This window comes from Anomaloglossus baeobatrachus, chromosome 4 (assembly GCF_048569485.1).
Source record: "Anomaloglossus baeobatrachus isolate aAnoBae1 chromosome 4, aAnoBae1.hap1, whole genome shotgun sequence".
Lineage (NCBI taxonomy): Eukaryota > Metazoa > Chordata > Amphibia > Anura > Aromobatidae > Anomaloglossus > Anomaloglossus baeobatrachus.
In genome coordinates, this window is record NC_134356.1 from 567,367,711 (window position 1) to 567,387,849 (window position 20,139).

The 20,139-nt window shown below is 44.9% G+C and overlaps 1 protein-coding gene across 5 annotated transcripts in view; it reads right to left on the reverse strand.

Moving 5' to 3' along the window:
- The window catches only part of DENND4A (DENN domain containing 4A), a 209,372-nt gene that overhangs the window by 183,779 nt on the left and 5,454 nt on the right, over window positions 1-20,139 (reverse strand). Inside the window, exon 1 of one of the 5 annotated variants that reach the window (XM_075346043.1) lies at window positions 76-181. The exons of the other annotated variants lie outside the window; for them this stretch is intronic. The gene's annotated coding sequence lies outside the window, so the exon portion shown is untranslated. Of the gene's footprint in view, window positions 1-75; window positions 182-20,139 lie in introns of those variants that run through there. 5 annotated transcript variants of the gene reach the window in all.

Genomic DNA, 20,139 nt, shown 5'->3' on the forward strand with positions numbered 1-20,139 from the left:
CCTGCACCCCTCCCCCTCATACACCGGACCACACTCTGAACACGCCCCTTCTCCCGGCATCCTATGCGCCCTCACCTCTGCCGGGCTCTCTCCCGGTGCTCAGCGTATCCCGCCGCCTCCCCGCGCCATCTTGTGTTTGGACCAGTGGTGGGCGGGGCATCCGCGTCACGTGACGGTGGGCTGGAGACACGTGGCTCTGAGTCCCCATGACGTCATCCTCGGAGCGGTGTCTGTGTGTGCTGGGTGGTCTGTACCCGCACACAGACCGGGCAGCGTACAGCCGCTCCGCCCCGTCCCGCTGTGCTGGGTCTTACATTATATTAGTCTTATATTACACATTTTGTTGGGGTTTTTTTTATTATTTTTTGCTCTCCAGACGCCATAACTCTTCACTAGTGTCTTGTTGATGTCGCTGTATGAGTTCTGTATGTCAGTGACAGTGCTGGAGTACATACTATTACAGGGCGCACTGCCGTGCTGTGCTCCAGCTGCTTCATCTGTGTCCGGTGGCATGACTGCTTCCATGGCCAAACCTGTTATCTTCCTCCATGGCATAGAGTTCAATGGGCCCTGATGAATAATTTGGACCTGGCCGCCATGTGCATGTTGAGCAGATGTATCGGCCTCGCAGCACTGTGGACCCTATACGACGTGTTCAGCCTAATGTAATAATGTCCTCAGTCCTGACCCCTTCCCGTAATAATGTCCTCCATTCTGTAATAATGCTCTCAGTCCTGTAATAATGTCCTCCGTCCTGGCCCCTTCCTGTGATAATGCCCTCAGTCCTGGCTCTTTCCTGTAATAATGTCCTCCGTCCTGTAATAATGCCCTCAGTCCTGGCTCTTTCCTGTAATAATGCCCTCAATCCTGGCCCCTTCCTGTAATAATGCCCTCAATCCTGGCCCCTTCCTGTAATAATGTCCTCAGTCCTGGCCCCTTATTGTAATTATGCCCTCAATCCTGGCCCCTTGCTGTTATAATGTCCTTATCCCTGGCCCTTTTCTGTAATAATGTCCTCAATCCTGGCCCCTTCTTGTAATAATCTCAGTCCTGGACCCTTTCTGTAATAATGTCCTCCACTCTGTAATAATGCCCTCAGTCCTGTAATAATGTCCTCCGTCCTGGCCCCTTCCTGTGATAATGCCCTCAGTCCTGGCTCTTTCCTGTAATAATGCCCTCAATCCTGGCCCCTTCCTGTAATAATGCCCTCAATCCTGGCCCCTTCCTGTAATAATGTCCTCAGTCCTGGCCCCTTATTGTAATTATGCCCTCAATCCTGGCCCCTTCCTGTAATAATGTCCTTATCCCTGGCCCTTTTCTGTAATAATGTCCTCAATCCTGGCCCCTTCCTGTAATAATCTCAGTCCTGGACCCTTTCTGTAATAATGTACTCCATTCTGTAATAATGCCCTCAGTCCTGTAATAATGTCCTCCATCCTGGCCCCTTCCTGTGATAATGCCCTCAGTCCTGGCTCTTTCCTGTAATAATGTCCTCCGTCCTGTAATAATGCCCTCAATCCTGGCCCCTTCCTGTAATAATGTCCTCAGTCCTGGCCCCTTATTGTAATTATGCCCTCAATCCTGGCCCCTTCCTGTAATAATGCCCTTATCCCTGGCCCTTTTCTGTAATAATGTCCTCAATCCTGGCCCCTTCCTGTAATAATCTCAGTCCTGGACCCTTTCTGTAATAATGTCCTCCATTCTGTAATAATGCCCTCAGTCCTGTAATAATGTCCTCCGTCCTGGCCCCTTCCTGTGATAATGCCCTCAGTCCTGGCTCTTTCCTGTAATAATGTCCTCCGTCCTGTAATAATGCCCTCAATCCTGGCCCCTTCCTGTAATAATGTCCTTATCCCTGGCCCTTTTCTGTAATAATATCCTCAATCCTGGCCCCTTCCTGTAATAATCTCAGTCCTGGACCCTTTCTGTAATAATGTCCTCAGTCCTGGACCCTTTCTGTAATAATGCCCTCAGGCCTGGTCGCTGTCACGATTCCTCCGCTTAGTGCATCTTGGACTCAATGAGTGATTGCTGTACTATGGTATCGGGGTAGGCTCAGCTGTCAGTTTGTTGAGTGATATATATATATATATATATATATATATATATATATATATATATATATATATATATATATATATATATATATATTTATGGTTATCCCCATTTTTGGGAATTGGTGCCCTCCTCCTCCATTTTTGCCCATGAGTGACCCCTCAGTCATTCAATCTGATACTTGGAGGTGCTGGGTTTGTCCAGGTCCTCCCTGTTCCCTGTTATTGCCCAGCTACTTAGCTGAGCAGTTGATCCCCAAACTCTGCCAGTTGTAGCATTCTGCTCAGTGGTGCTTGGTGGTCTAATTTATCTGCGCTCTGTGTCCTGATCTATTGCTGTCAGACTTTTGACCTCATCTGATCTTCCGTTTTCCTTGTCCCTTTGTTCTTATCTGTTATTCTCCAGGTATTCTGACTCCAGACCGTGACCTGACTACACCTCTGTCTATCCCCTTAATCCTTGATGTGCTCTCCTGGTATCTGACCCTGGATCGTTTGACTACCCTGCCTCATGACTTGTCCATGTAGTGCCTAGCATCATAGGCGGCACCATTCTTTTGTTCCTTTTCAACACAAATAAATAATATAAATGATTCTTCTTACCTTCCCCTACTCCCACAATATGCAGCATGTGTGTCCATGGATGCTCACTCAGATGAAATAGGCACCAGTTTCGGCAGGCCCCCTACCTGTATGGGCTCAATCGCAGTTTCACCCTTTGCAACCACAATCATATTGCTCCTGCTCTCCTCCTTGCCTATGGCACACCAGCTTTGCCTCTGCAGCAGTGTAGGAGGGGGAAGGGACTGAGGCAAGATGGATCCAGGCAGTTTAAAGGGAACCTGTCAGCAGATTTGGGGCCTATAACCTGTGGCCACCACCACTGAGCTCTTATATACAGCATGTTAGAATGACGTATATAAGAGCCCAGGCCGCTGTGTAGAACATAAAAATCACCTTATAATACTTACCTAAACGGTCGCTGTGGTGGAGTTGGGTCATATAGGCGACTTCGTTCTCCGGTGCCGGTGCCTTCTCTTTCGGCCATCTTCGTCCTCCTTCTGAAGCCTGTGTGCATGATGTGTTCTAAGTCATACACACTCGCCGGTCCCGCGCAGGCGCACTACAATACTTTGATCTGCCCTGTTCAGGTCTGCTAAAAGTGCGTACGCTGGACCTCAATGCCGGCGAGTGTGGATGACGTAGGACGTATCATGCACCCCAACTTAAGAAGGACAACAAAGATGGCCGAAAGAGGAGGTGTCGGCACTGGAGAACGGAGACGCCCATATGACCCAACTCCACCGCAGCGACCGTTTAGGTAAGTATTATAAAGTGATTTTTATGTTCTACACAGCGGCCTGGGCTCTTATATATGTACAGCATGTTAGAATGCTGTATATAAGAGCCCGGTGGTGATGACCACAGGTTAAATGCCCCAAATTTGCTGACAGGTTCCCTTTAAGAGCCATGCTTGCAAGCTTTACAAAGAGCATGTAGGGGCTGGGCCCTTTTCCTAGTAAACCAGCCATCTCTGATAGACTGCAGAAGTAGCTGGTAACTTAGGCAATGCGCTGTAGGCTGAAGATGTTAAAATTAGTTATGAGAGAACACTACCATGCTACGGTGCTCAGTACCTGTAATGAGCAGTTAGATACTCAGGCGCGACTCCTGTACCCCAAGTATAATGGAAGTCAACAGGGAACTCAAGCATTTTTTCAGAAGATTTCCTGGAAAAATGCTTGTCCCCCAATGACCTCCATTATACTCGTGTACTCGAGTCACGGCCATCCGAGTATCCAGCTACCCCTTACGAGTACTGAGTACCTGAGCAGGGTAGCGCTCGCTCATCCCTATTTAAAATCGCTACTTTCTTAAGAACAGAGGATTTTTAATAAGAGGCCAAATGCAAACGTTCTTATTTTTAATATCGCGTTGCAATTTTAATCCTTCAAAAAGATGAGATTATCTTTTTAACTCTTTACGGGGAGAAATTAAAAAAAAACTGATTCTGCAGCTGGTTTTTTTTTAATTTTAAACTTTTAACTGTTCACATGATGCATAAATGAAGTGTTAGCTTTCTTGGTCAGTAAGAGTACGGCGGTTGTAAAGATGTATAGTCTGATTTATATTGTATCACCTTTCTACAGTAAATACTCTATGAAATCATTTATTTAGTGTTCTCTGATTTCTGCAGTTCTCAGTCAGTGAAGGTGTCAGGGCGGTAGTTTTTATTGGCACCATTTGGTGGTATGTTCATCTTTTTGATGACTTGTTGTACAACATATTTTTATTAGATTTTTTCCAACACAGACAGTACAGATAAATACCGTTTTTTCCATTTTATAAGACGCACCGGAATATAAGACGCACCCCCAATTTAGAGATAAAAAAAGTAAAAAAAAAAAAATGGGGTCTGTCTTATACGGTGTTGTCTTACCAGAGGAGGGCAGCAGTGGTGGTGAAGAGGGCCACAGGAGGCAGAGGTTGTGGTGGCAGCAGCGGTGACGGCTTAGTGGTGGCAGCGGCGGTGACTGCTTAGTGGTGGCAGCGGCGGTGACGGCTCAGTGGTGTGAGTGGCTGTGACGGCTCAGTGGTGGCAGCAGCGGCGACGGCTCAGTGGTGGAAGCGGCGGCGACGGCTCAGTGGTGGAGCAGGCCGGTTCGGTGTGTCCCAGTGTGTCCGCGGTCCCGGTTCAAGTGATGGCGCCCAGAGCGGCGCATGCACAGATGGAGCTCTCATCCAAGAGCTCCATTTGCGCACGTGCTGACACCCGGCACCATCATTTGAAACCGGGACCGCAGATACACTGGTACACCCGCTGCACAGCCACTGCAGTCCGCACAGCCGCACGCACAGGTTGGCAGCCAGCAGGCCGCCTGCCCACCCGCACAGAGAAGCAGCTGGCCGCCGGGACACAGAGGCAGCTGGCACCGACAGGCAGCTGGCACACAGCCACAGGCACCCGGTCACCCACACGCACCCGGCCGTCTGCACAGACAGGGCCATTGGTAGGCTATATTCGGATTTTAAGACGCACCCCTCATTTTCCTCCCAAATGTTTGGGAGGAAAAGTGCGTCTTATAATCCGAAAAATACGGTACATCCAATTTATGGGGGAATAAGGGTAAATGAGGTAACATCTTATTAAAAGAATATTATTGGAGAAAATGGGAAGGGATTGGGGGAGGAGGAAGTACAGTGCCTTGCGAAAGTATTCGGCCCCCTTGAATTTTTCAACCTTTTCCCACATTTCAGTCTTCAAACATAAAGATAAAAATTTTAATGTTATGGTGAAGAATCAACAACAAGTGGGACACAATTGTGAAGTTGAATGAAATTTATGGCTGATTTTAAACTTTTGTAAAAAATAAATAACTGAGAATTGGGGCGTGCAATATTATTCAACCCCTTTACTTTCAGTGCAGCAAACTCACTCCAGAAGTTCATTGAGGATCTCTGAATGATCCAATGTTGTCCTAAATGACTGATGATGATAAATATAATCCACCTGTGTGTAATCAAGTCTCCGTATAAATGCCCCTGCTCTGTGATAGTCTCAGTGTTCTGTTTAAAGTGCAAATAGCATCATGAAGACCAAGGAACACAACAGGCAGGTCCGTGATACTGTTGTGGAGAATTTTAAAGCCGGATTGGTTACAAAAAGATTTCCACAACTTTAAACATCCCAAGAAGCACTGTGCAAGCGATCATATTGAAATGGAAGGAGTATCATGCCACAGCAAATATACCGTCCAAACTTTCATCTCAAACAAGGAGAAGACTGATCAGAGATGCAGCCAAGAGGCCATGATCACTCTGGATGAACTGCAGAGATCTACAGCTGAGGTGGGAGAGTCTGTCCATAGGACAACACTCAGTCGTACACTGCACAAATCTGGCCTTTATGGAAGAGTGGCCAGACGAAAGACATTTCTCAAAGATATCCATAAAAAGTGTCGTTTAAAGTTTGCCACAAGCCACCTGGGAGACACACCAAACGTGTGGAGGAAGGTGCTCTGGTCAGATGAAACCAAAATCGAATTATTTGGGTACAATGCCAAACAATATGTTTGGTGTAAAAGCAACACAGCTCATCACCCTGAACACACCATCCCCATTGTCACACATGGTGGTGGCAGTATCCTGGTTTGGGCCTGTTTTTCTTCAGAAGGGACAGGGAACATGGTTAAAATTGATGGGAAGATGGATGGAGCCAAATATAAGGACCATTCTTGAAGAAAACCTGTTGGAGTCTGCAAAAGACCTGAGACTGGGACGGAGATTTGTCTTTCAACAAGACAATGATCCAAAACATAAAGCAAAATCTACATGGTTCACAAATAAACGTATCCAAGTGTTAGAATGGCCAAGTCATACTCCAGACCTGAATCCAATCGAGAATCTGTGGAAAGAGCTGAAAACTGCTGTTCACAAACGCTCTCCATCCAACCTCACTCAGCTCCAGCTATTTGCAAAGGAAGAATGGGCAAGAATTTCAGTCTCTCGATGTGCAAAACTGATAGACACATACCCCAAGTGACTTGCAGCTGTGATCGCAGCAAAAGGTGGCGCTACAAAGTATTAACTTAAAGGGGACGAATAATATTACACGCCCCAATTTTCAGTTTATTATTTTTTATAAAAGTTTAAAATAATCAATACATTTCATTCAACTTCACAATTGTGTCCCACTTGTTGTTGATTCTTCAACATATTTTTTTTTTATCTTTATGTTTGAAGCCTGAAATGTGGGAAAAGGTTGAAAAATTCAAGGGGGCTGAATACTTTCACAAGGCACTGTATTCCTAACAACGAAAAATAAGAGAACTCGTTATGATTTATGAATATAGTACTAAATAACACAGGAAATCACTGATGCACATTTAACTAAATGAGATCAATACGTATCATCTGTGCTCGCATTCCACAATCAAAGATACTTAATGTAAAGTAACTGGGGGGATAGATAAAGGCGGGTATAGGGGAACTGGGGGAAGATCAGTTTTTGATGACTTGTTATCACACTATTTGTGGAATAAAAAGAAAAAGAAAACCCAACAAGTCTAGAGTTTGCTTAGCTTTGTAACCACCATTCACCATTTGTTATATTGACTTGTAATTTTTAAGGTGAACCTGACAGAATGTGGTGACCAAACCTGTTCTGTGCATGGGCAGCATGTATCGGCTGTCCGGTTCCCTTTAATTTATGGGTCAATACGATCACGACCATTCCGACTTCACATAGTGTTTGGGCTTTATTTTTGTTTTTTTTGCTACTTTTACCCCCCACCCCCACTCCGCATTCCAAAAAAAGGGAATTTAATAAAAACAATTTTAATGATTGGCGTGTTCTGAGTCCCAGAACTTTATTACTCTGTTCATTGAGCTGAGGGCTTGCTGTTGTATGGAATACTCTGTATTTTTTTCTTTGGGATATTGGACTCGTGTACACCAGTCTTAATGATATCACCGCTGTCTTGAGATGCGCACCACGTAATAGTGTAGGAGTATCTTACAACTAGCATTCACCATTGCAAAGAAAAATAACTCCAGTCGGACTGGAATACATTTCTTTGAAATTAAATGCACAATTTTGTTTGGTAATTACCGTATATTTTTTTTAACATATTTTTATAGCAGTAAGGCAGTTCCAAATTCATATATTTAATGTTTGCATTGTATAGCATTTGATTCAGCTGTATTTTCTTGGTTAAATAGTATAGTGGTGGTTATGGCTTGCACCTGTTCACACTTGTCTTATTCTGTTTGGATTGGCTGATTATTTTTTTGATATTTGAAATACATTTCTGGCATAAAATTCGCTGAGTGTATTTAGCAGTGCCGCATCCAAATTCTGCCAGTTTTGGCAAAGCAAGCTGTGGCTGATGTAAATACGGCAATTCGCAAAACTTTTCCACAGCTTCTAGTGTTTTCTGTTATTTTTTGTGTGTGAAAAAAAGGTAACCTGTCAGGTGCAATATGCACCCAGAACCACGAGCAGTTATGGGTGCATATTGCTAATCCCTGCCTAACCGTCCCTGTATACAGTAGCATAGATAAAGGGATCTTTAGAAAAACTATTTCTAAAGATCTTTCATCTTATGCTAACAATCGTGGGGACTAGTCCCAAGGGCAGAGGCGTATCTAGGTGGGGGCTGGCGGGGCATCTGCCCCGGGCGCAGTGTCAGGGGGGGCGCTGTCGGCCCGACTGATGCAGCACTGAGTCTCCCCAGCGGCCAGGGCCAGCGTCAGCACCTGGCTGTCAGCAAGGGCGGTGATGTATGCTGCGGCCCCCGGGCCGAGTTCTGGGGACCGCAGAGCTCCTGCCGGCAGCCAGCACTTTCCTGGTTTGCTGGCTCTTTTCTCCTCACTTGCACGGAGCTTTCACTGCTGCGTGCAGGGTCCGTTTGTCTGTGGGCGGAGCTAGCATGCACTGTGCATTGTGCTCCTCGTTCAACAGATGAAGGTAGATGCTAGCATGTACGGGCTCCTTCCAGGTATGACTTAATTTGTAATGAAGCTGGTCACGCCCACTAACATGGAAGGAGCCCATACATTCTAGGCTCAACCCACAATGGAGCCGAAGCATCTACATACCGCCGAGTTGTATGTCATCCTTCCCACCCCAGAGCTGTATACCCGAAGTACTATCTGTCCCACGCACCCAAGTGGTGTATACCCCCAGTACTATTTGCCCCACACATCCCAGAGCTGTATACCCGAAGTACTATCTGTCCCACGCACCCAAGTGGTGTATACCCCCAGTACTATTTGCCCCACACACCCCAGAGCTGTATACCCCCAGTACTATTTGCCCCACACACCCCTGAGCTGTATACCCCCAGTACTATTTGCCCCACGCACCCCAGAGCTGTATACTCCCAGTACTATTTGCCCCACGCACCCCAGAGCTGTATACCCCCAGTACTAATTGCCCCACACACCCCAGAGCTGTATACCCCAGTACTATTTGCCCCACACACCCCAGAGCTGTATACACCAGTACTATTTTCCCCACACACCCCAGAGATGTATACCCCCAGTACTATTTTCCCCATGCACCCCAGAGCTGTATACCCCTAGTACTACTTCCCCACACACCCCTGAGTTGTATACCCCCAGTACTATTTGCCCCACGCACCCCAGAGCTGTATACCCCCAGTACTAATTGCCCCACACACCCCAGAGCTGTATACCCCCAGTACTATTTGCCCCACACACCCCAGAGCTGTATACCCCCAGTACTATTTGCCCCACACACCACAGAGCTGTATACCCACAGTACTATCTGTCCCACGCACCCCAGAGCTGTATACCCCCAGTACTATCTGTCCCACGCACCCCAGAGCTGTATACGCCCAGTACTATCTGTCCCACGCACCCCAGTGCTGTATACCCCCAGAACTGTCTGTCCCGACACCCAAGTGCTGTATACCCCCAGAACAGTCTTTCCCCCCACCCCAGTGCTGTATGCTCCCAGAACTGTCTGTTCCCTGACACCAGTGCTGTATACCCCCAGAATTGTCTGTCCACCGATCCCAGTACTGTATACCCCTCAGAAGTGTCTGACCCTCCACTTCAGTGCGCTATACCCCCAGAGCTGTATGTCCCCCCACCCCAGTGCGGTATACCACCCCACCGCTGTATACCACCCAGAGCTGTATCTCCCCCACCCCAGTGCTGTACACCCCAAGAGCTGTATATCCCCCCCACCCCAGTGCTGTACACCCCAAGAGCTGTATATCCCCCCCACCCCAGTGCTGTTTGCCACTTCAGAGCTGTATGTCCCCTTCTGGAGCTGTATATGCCCCCATTGCTGTATGTCTCCAGTCTCTCCTGTGATGTATATAGTAGTGTCAGTGTGCTCTGTGTGTGGCCATGTCTGTTAGCCATGACCGCCAATAAGCGCGGCACAGCCACATGCCCAGGAGGAGATGAATGGGAGACAAGCTGGGGAGGTGAGTGAGGCTGCTGCTGGCTTCCCCTTATTAATATCTCTAATGTGTCTGTGTGTGCATGTATGATGTGTATTTATGTATGTCAGTGTATATGACTGTGTATAGATTTGTCTTTTTAGATGTATTCTTGTGAATTTATTTTTAAATATCTATATGTGCGATTTATTTCTGTATGGGGCCGACTGAGACTCTTTTGCCCGGGGCCCACAAAAACCTGGAGCCAGCCCTAGATGTACTGGAAGTTGTCAGTTCATGCAATACAAATGTGTATGGATCTGACCTGACATTACAATTGATGTACCATGTACTGCTTGTGGTTCTGATTATGTGTTTCTGTACCGATGAGGGTTTTGATGCTGTATTTCTTAACTGATGGGGTTACATGGATGTATTTTTGTGCTGCTGGTGGTTCTGATGATGAATTTCTGTACTGCTGGTGGTTGTGAATCTGTGTTCTTGTACTGTTGGGTGTTACAATTATGTATTTCTGTACCTCTGCTAGTTCTGGTGCTCTTATTAGCTCTGATCCTGTACAGAAGTAACAATTCATAAATTGTAAGATTGGACAACCCCTTTACTAAAGCGGGCTTTACACGCTACGATATATCTAACGAGATGTAGGCGGGGTCACGTCGTAAGTGACGCACATCCGGCCTCATTAGTGATATCGTAGCGTGTGACAGCTATGAACGAGCAGAAATACTCACCTTCTAGTTCATCGTTGACACGTCACTTATTTTCTAAAAATCGCACGTCCTGTTGTTCATTGTTCCCGAGGCAGCACACATCGCTCCGTGTGACACCCCGGGAACGATGAACTGCAGCTTACCTGCGGCCACCGGCAATGCGGAAGGAAGGAGGTGGGCGGGATGTTTACGTCCCGCTCATCTCCGCCTCTCCGCTTCTCTTTGCCGGCCGCTGTGTGACGTCGCTGTGACGCCGAACGTCCCTCCCCTTCAGAAAGTGGATGTGCGCCGCCCACAGCGAAGTCGTTTGGAAGGTAAGTACGTGTGACGGGGGGTTACAGCAAGAAATTGCCCGTGCCGCACAAATGATGGGGGCGGGTGCGATCGCAAATGCGATCGCACGATTAATTGTAACGTGTAAAGCAGGCTTTAGAATTGGGATGCACTGCTTAATTGTATAAGTAAAGGGCTTGTCTAAGTTTGAGATGAAATTCTGCAGTGACTCTAGGTGACTGCAGGCTTCTGAATTCTCACAATGCATGCTCTGCACACTTTTGTGATTCTCCGGTGCCAGTGGCAAGAGTGGACGGTCATATGAGTGCAAGTATGAGATTTTTATATTTCTGGACACATTCTGATTTGACGTGTTCAGCATCACTCAATTCATTTTGAGCGAGGCCACGCATGTCTAGTCGACATGTGACCACATATACTGTATGTAAATCACATATTTGCAGTTTCATGACCTCCCACTCTGACCATCGGCACCAGAGAATCCTGACAGCGGGCAGTGTGCGCACTGTGAGAATTCAGAAGTCTGCAGTCCCATAGTAACTGCAGATTTTGATCTCAGACCTGGATAGCCCCATTACTTATAAAATTAAGCACTGTAGCCCAATCATAACAGCATGTAATATACTCCCTGTCAGGATTCAGCTCTGCGTTTGGTTCCAGCAGTCATCATTTGGCCACTCCACTCATATGTGATTTTCATACTTACATGTGACAACTGGCTTTTCTTCATATTTTTCTCTTTGAACATTAAGAGAATTAAATTATTAAGAGCAGCTCGTCATCACGTGACTGTAAGTGTGCAATTCACATATGAATGATTGGTCACATGGGGGGGGCGCCAAACTGAAGTCTTGCCCTGGGTGCCAGAAAGCCTAGATACACCTCTGCCCAAGGGTATTATATCCCCCGACTAATCTGCCCTCTTAGCATGGTAGTACGCCCACAGGGGTACATGCTATTCAATGCAGCGTCATGAGCAGTGCCACCTGTGTTCACTGTTCACTATGACTGCGTTTCTGAATGCCCCGGCACTTCCAGTCATGTGCACTAGAACTCTCTGAAGCCAAGACGCGTACACCCAGTTTCATACTGCGCATAACCGGAAGTGCCCGGCATTCAGAAGTGCGGTCACAGCAAACAGGTACGCTTGGCATCGGTCATGATGCTTCATTGAATTGCATGTTAATACACCACTGTGGGCGTGCTGACATGCTAAGAGAGGGGACTAGTGGGGGGGATATAACGCCCTTGGGACTAGTCCCAGCAGCCATTAGCATTAGATAAAGGATCTTTAGAAATAATTTTTCTAAAGGATCCCTTTATGTATGCTACTATAGGCTGGGACTGCTAGGAAGGGATTAGCAACATGGACCCAGAACTGCTCGTGATTCTGTGTGCATATTGGACCTGACAGGGTCCCTTTAATAGTTACCAAAGGAACTCATTGCATGGATAATAAAAGACTATACTTTGCATGAAGTGATTGGAATTTTTCCAGCCTGTCAGTGTTAGACTTTAGAAACCCAACTTTGTTATGTACCGTAGCTGGGCAGCCGTGCTCTCCTGCTGGAAAGCTCTGTCTAGGACTCTGTTATACCTCCCGCCAGCTCTGCTATATTGCTAGGTAACTCTGCAATACCATTGGCCTTGGTTTCTATGATAATCTCAGCTCTGCTATTCCGGTGATCGTTTCTGTCTTGGACTTTGTGACAAATTCAGCTCTGCTTTATTGTTGTTTTACTGTGGTATAACACTGGCCAGATCCGCCTTGGACAAACCCAGCTTTCCTATGCTGATGGTCATCTCCACCTTGGGCTTGGACTTTGACAATCTTAGATACAGCTAACCACGGGATCAGTTTAACCGCTGGGCTGTCACACTAAGTACAGGGAAGTACCAAGCGAAAGGGAAGAGAAACTCTGTGTCTAGAGAACGGCAAGACAGTGACCCCTGACCAAACCTACTGCTGGTCCCTGGGGTCCCTCACCACCCTAGATAGGTTCTGCGCTGAGCCATATACCTGACCCTAGGTATCCCTAGTGCTGGTCCCTAAACAGGGAACAGATGAGCTCTTTGTCAACCCCACTAACCAATCTAAACAACACAAGGGGGACACACGAATAAAATGCATGAATTACTTATCTACAGATGACTCAGGTTGAAGTTCAGCAAAGCTTTCTGCAATGATACCTCAGATGAGCACAAGCCACCCAACCAGGACTTGAATAAACTGAAGAATATCACCAGCACCAGTCCAAAAGAAGGAAGGAAGGGGTATATAAGCACTAAGAGAATGCTGATGGTCAGCAGCTGGGTAGAAGGCGAGCTCCTGCTGGGTCCGAAAGGGGGAGAGATGAAGATCCAGCAGGAAAGCTACCTATACCAATGAATGCTGACAGCAGGAACAATGGAAAGTCAGGGAGCATTCTGTGCAGCCAAACACTGTGACCTTCTATGGCCCAAAACCACATGACTGTCAGTCACCCATGACACACCTGTGACATAGGCCTCCTATGTCACTCAGCTCTGCTTCTCCTGTCTGTTGTCTTTGAGTTGACCTTACTACTTTGCTGTCCCAATGGCTGTCACTTGAACTCCTCTTCAGTTTCCTCATTAGTTTCTGCTGTTCTACCTGAATCATTCTACAGCTCCAACGCCATCTGTCCGTGGTGCATATGAACTGCTCTTCCAGACCGGATTTCTAGAATCCATCTTTCCAGGGGAGACATAAGACCCTAGTTTTCTCCAAAGTCAGCACTAAATCGAGTTGTCCTCTCCTAGACCTTTGAATGCCAATATTGTGTTTGAGCTTAGAACCAATGGGGTATCATACTGATACTGACTTATGTACGGGCCCAATATACCCATTCCAGGATCCTGTGTTGCAGAAACATGAAAGTGTCACAATAGCAATTTTAGTGATTACATGGCCATTGTTCAAGAGCAGAAAGTGGTGAAGATTTAGGTGGGCTGTTGGGTTTACGCTTCAGACACCACCCGGCTCATGCCAGCTTATTACCGCCATTATCATACTACAGAATATTCTACAATGAGGCAACCGCAGAAAGTAAATGCATCATCCAATGCTTCACTGGAGCAAACTGTGCTTTAATGTCGCTTATTATAACATGAATGTACTAAAAGTAAAATATTTCAATATACACACAGCTTCAGTGAGCACACTGCAGGGGGAAATGGAATTTACACAGTAAATGGTGGAAAGAAATTGGAACCCACCGGGGGGCATTGCTAATATTGATGTTGGCTTGCTATAAGACAGAAGACCATTGTTGAATTATTAGCCATTAAACTGATTTATTAAATAAGTCTAAATAGCAATTTATATCACAAGTACACATCAACACTAGCCTGACGATGGACTTCAGACACATCTGGCTCTTGATATGCTCTCATATAAACTGATGCTGGCCATAGATATTGATTTCACATGGCCTTTTTCTGATTGACTTATTGCTATTAAATTAGCCCAAATAGGACACATTAAAGGGCTTTCTTCCCAAAAAGTGGCGCCCAAACTGTTGCATACTAGTAAAACATCTGTCTCTCCTTACACTGCTCAGGTCTCTGTGTACTGACTACAGCGGTGACATCATAACTAAAGCGCACATCACAGCAGCCAATCACTAACCTCAGAGGCTAGTGCTATGTGTGTAATATATATATGTATATATATATATATATATATATAATTTTTTTTTCATTCATGTATTGCAGTTTAAATTTCATATATTCTATGTTTGCATATTTTTTAGCGCTTACTGATACTGCTGTGTTCTTTTGTTTGTGTATCGTGTAGTCATAGTAGCTTGCACCTGTTCACACTTGCTTTGTTCTATTTGGAGACGCTGGTCAGTTTGTCTGTTTTTTTGTTTTTTGTTTTTTTTTTGTAGTATATTATTGAAGATCTTGATTGCCTTCTCTTCTTACTGTTCTCCTTTCCTCCCATCAGCCCTAAGGTGTTTTTAATTAGTGCTGGATAATACCTGCCCATAAATTTAAAAAACACCAAAAGAAACTGAGCTGTAACAAATGTTCAGTAAACATGCAACATAACAAGCATGTGAATGGCAGCCTCAAGACTAGAAAAAAAACAAAGAGAAATATTGTATTAAAAATACCCTGACTATAAATAAATAAATTGCAAGTGCTTAATAACCCTGTTATTAAGCACTTAAGTACTTGCAATTTATTTATTTATAGTCCGGGTATTTTTCATACAATTTTTCTCTTTGTTTTTTTCTAGTCTTGAGGCTGCTATTCACATGCTTGTAATGTTGCATGTTTACTGAACATTTATTACAGCTCAGTTTTTTTTGTGTTTTTTGTCTGTTTTCTTGCTTTAGTGCAAGATGGGGGTGCAGCACTCCTTATACTGAGACTGGGCAATCAATTTGCTTCCCACTTTGCTGTGTATTTAATCTGGGACCCAGCTGACCACTTGTTACCATTCACATTGGAGTTTTGACATGACGCAAGTCAGGTATAGAAAATGTTTTTAACTTTAGTTGCTTAGGGACTGTCCCAGATGGGTACACCGTGATGAGGTGGGACAGCGTCTTACCTTTTTGCAAAAATGTATATACTAAGTACCCTGTTATTAAGCACTTGCAATTTATTTATTTATAGTCAAGGTATTTTTCATACAATTTTTCTCTTTGTTTTTTTTCTGCCTATAAATTTGTAGACATTAAAGGGAACCTGTCAGTTCCCCTATGCCCTCCAACACAGCAGCATTCACATGTGTATGCCAAAATTCCCTGCCTAACCAGCCCAGTATAATGCTATTTACTAAAATCAATGTTTAAAAAGTAGCATTTATAAACCTCGCTGTTCCTATGCTAATTAGGCCTATGACTAGTCAAAGGGGCGTTGCTTCTCCCGACTAGTTGGCCCTCTTTCCATGTTGTCACACCCCTGTGGGCGTGATATGATTTCCAAGAGCCGGTGTCTTTGCAGCTCCTGGATGTCTTGCTCATGCGAGCGACTCATTTTGCAAGTGTCACTGCACCTCCAAAGCCGGGTGTACACATCCCAGCTTCAGAGGGGTGCACTGGGCATGATCAGAAGAACATCTTGTGCACCTCGTATCATGCGCAGTGCGCCTCTCTGAAGCCGGGAAGTGCAATGACGTTGCTGAAATGAGCAGTGCGCATGACATCCAAAAGCTGCGATGATGCCAGCTCCTGGAAATCATGTTATCTGGCCAACACCCTCTAACATATAATCTAATTTTAATATTAATGGTTTAATCTAAAAAACTTCATTATTGGAGCATAGGCATTTTGCTCCTAAAAAATTCTCCATACAGTATTGCCTTAATTGTTTGTTCAAAGTGACAGCTATCAGCATGTAAAATCGCATTTCAATTATGTGGCTTCAGAGTCATGGATGTAACTGTAGTTTTATCAAAATGATTAGCTGACATCTTTACATCCAAAAAAATAATTTAATCTTTAGCGCAAATAGCTGTGGAACCCAAATTAAATTCATTTTCATTCAAATAATAATGAATTTTATATGACCACCCGTCCATTTTATCAGCATATCATCAATATAGCGCCCATACTATCTCCTAAAATTTCCATGAGGTTTATTTTCACCAAACACAAAAAAACATTCCCATCATGATACAAAGAAAATTATGAGGGACGGTGATAATCGTGACCCCATAGGGGGCCCCCCTCTAGCTGTAAAAATATTCACTATTAAACTCAAAAATTTTGGATAAAACCATTCATTTTAAAAAACAATTACATGATAGGGTGTAGAAAAATATATCCATTAATCAAGCATTTAAAGAAATAGATTTTATCAAGAAAGGGAGTTACCGTAATTCTGGACAAAGTTAGTGGGAAAATTAATAAGAATAAAAAGGATTATATCATTTGATCTATTGTGTGTAGTGCACTCAGTATAAATTGCGATATATGGGTGCATTATCCGCAAATTGAAAAAAAAAAAGAATATCTGAACATATTTATAATATAAAGAAAAATAATAACAAATATTCCTGTGTCTCTAAACATTTTATAGATGTGCACAAAGGAGATTTTAATCATCTCAAATTCTTCAGCATAGAAAGTTTTTCGCCAGTATAGAGGCGGAGACTGGTATAAGAAAGCGCTATTAAGAGAACTGTATAGGACATTACGACTTAATACCAAGCAATCAAGTTAGGCTAGGTTCACACTTCCGTTAAATTGTATCAGTCACAATCTGCTGCTCTGGTAAACAACAGAATCGGTTTGGCAAATTCCTTTGTTCCCATAGACTTGTATGAGCGGCGAATTGTGACTGATGATGCTGCGTTGCATCCTCTGCCCGACTGATCAGTCGTGGAACGACTGACCGCGGGGCGGAAGGAACGCAGCTTGTAACGTTTTTTGAGCAGCACAATCTGTAGGCTTTCGCTGCGCATGCTCTCTCTGGCTCCCTGCACACGTAACCAGGATACACATCGGGTTACCAAGCAATGCACTTTGCCTAGTTACCCAATATTTACCCTGGTTACGTGTGCAAGGAGCCAGCGCTAAGCGGTGTACGCTGGTAACCAAGGTAAATATCGGGTAACCAAGCATAGTGCTTTGCTTAGTTTTTACCCGATATTTACCCTGGCTACGTGTGCAGGGAGCCCGACACTTTCCCGCTCGGCTCCGCCCACTCCCGCACTCCGCAACTCCGCATGTATACACACACACACACACCTGTCCCCAGCCATGCAGACCGCGGCACTGACGTCCTCAGCGCCACGGCCCCGCTCGGCTCCACCCACCTCGCACTCCGCCCCCGCACACAATGGAGTCCGACAATGATTTCTGTTCTTTGTCATCCGTTGTACAACTCATCAGTCACATGCGTCAAGCAACGCATGTGACTGATGCAGAACAACAGAAATGTGAACTTAGCCTTGCATGAATTCTCACAACGATACAATGTTATTATACTAAATATACGTATTGAGTTTATTATATGTTACAATATATATAAACACGTTTGCTATGTAATTCATGTGCACACCTGTGCTAGTCTAAGCAAGAACATCCTATTGGTCTATGTGGATTCTTAAACTATGTGGTTAGTTACACCTGTGAATTTCTATGACTAAGGGCCAGTATGAGAACGCCAAAAATGCCTCAGGAGGAGGTGAACGTGTTCATGTTCATGTAGCATGTTTTATTGGGTTTCCAATAAAGAAAAATTTGGGATTTTATAAAGGGGATACCTCATCATTCTTCATTATCTCCTCCTATATATAGTATGATCCCCCACACAGCTCCCCAAATGTTATGATCCCATATAAAGTACTCTATATACAGCATTAGCCTACACACAGCTTCTCTCATTGTAGGAGCCCCCCACATAACACTCTAGAGTATGATCCCCCACATAGCTCCTCTATATACAGTATGAACCCCTAATACAGCTACCCAAATAATATGATATAACAAACAGCCCCCTATATAAAATTTCCCACACAGATTTCCAAATGGTATGATCCCACACATATCCCCTATAGAAAATATGAGCCCCCCCAAATGGTATGATCCCACACAAAGTCCAACCTATATACAGTATGAGCCCACACACAGCATCCTATACACAATGTGATCCTAACAGCTCCCCTATATACAGTATGAGACCCCACACAGCTCTCCAAATGATATAATCCCACTCACAGCCCCATGTATATACAATATGAGCCCACACAAATGCACACGCATCGTCACACATGCTGATTGATAGAAGAAGAAACTGGTGGACCCCTCCCCCACTATTGTGTTCACCGATATCTGCATCTTGAAGTGAATTTGGAACGCCAGCAGGGAAGGGCACCTGCATGGGGCGACCCTTGCGCCACTGTTTTGAGCCATTTGACTGTCTCAGTACACAGGCTGGACTGGAAAAGTCGGAGGCCGGGATGTGGCCCATGAGCCGCACTTTGCTCAGGTCTATTCCACTAGATTTTGACGAGCTAACAATTAGTGCATCTTGCAGTAGTTGTGTGCACACTTATTTGTTGTTGAATATGAGCCTATATAGAGTTCACATATGCAAGAAATAGAATAAGGCAAATGTATCTTGGAGATGTATTAAAGGGAAATTTATTGTTTTCCAACATAAAATGGTACACAAAAGCATTAGATGAACCAAGAACAAAAATCATAAAACACTCAGTTACTTTCTGTAATATATAATATCAATAAGAAGAACCAACAAATTCTATCATTTGTAGTTTGTAATAGTAAAGTGCCTTATACCTAAATAAAATGATCACAAGATTTGTATATACAGAATCTATATCATCAGTCATTTGGAGGATAAAATGCAATACATCCAGTAAATGGAAGTATCCAACAAAGTACCAAAATGGTAAGATAAATTCTCCTTTGAAACGTGGCAAATTGATAGGAGAGTGATTGTAGTGGAAGAACATGCGAGCAACAGTATGGATTCATTAGCCCACCCTTTGGGGTGTTTACACAATTGGATAGGCCACAGGGCTTCCATCAGGGCATGATAACCATGACAGGTATATGGGGCCTGGTGAAGAGGGGGGCTCACGGTAATTACTTAGCTTTATTAAGCCCCGGGGCCCAGTCACAGTCACAACAGCCCGGCCGTGTTGCTTTGCCCACTACAACCCATGGTTAAGTTGCAGGAGAAGTGCTTCAGAGGCATTGCATGCAAATTAGCCATGTTCTGCAGCCAAGGTCAGTGGGACAGGGCACCGATGCATCATGCCGTGGCCCAGCGTGCAGCAACGTGATGAGGTCATCACTCTGCAACCTCATCACACTAGTGCAAGCAAAGCAGAGCCACGGAGGTAGTGAGGACGCTGCAGCCAGTGGAGAAAGATAGGCGCTCCGTGAGCTGAAGACCGGAGTGGGATGATCGCCGGTGGTGTTGGGGGCCCGCCAACCCCAGTCCCTGCCTTGCTTCAGCTGTATGTGCTTCGGAGGGTACACATCTAGCTGAAATGCATCGTGGCTCAGAGAGGATGCCACGTGATGTGGGAGCTGGAAATAGTGAGTAAAATTTGTATTGTTTTTTTCTTTTTACGGCAGACAAATATACTAGCAGAGGCCCAGGTAGGGGACATATATACCAGGATGGGGACATATA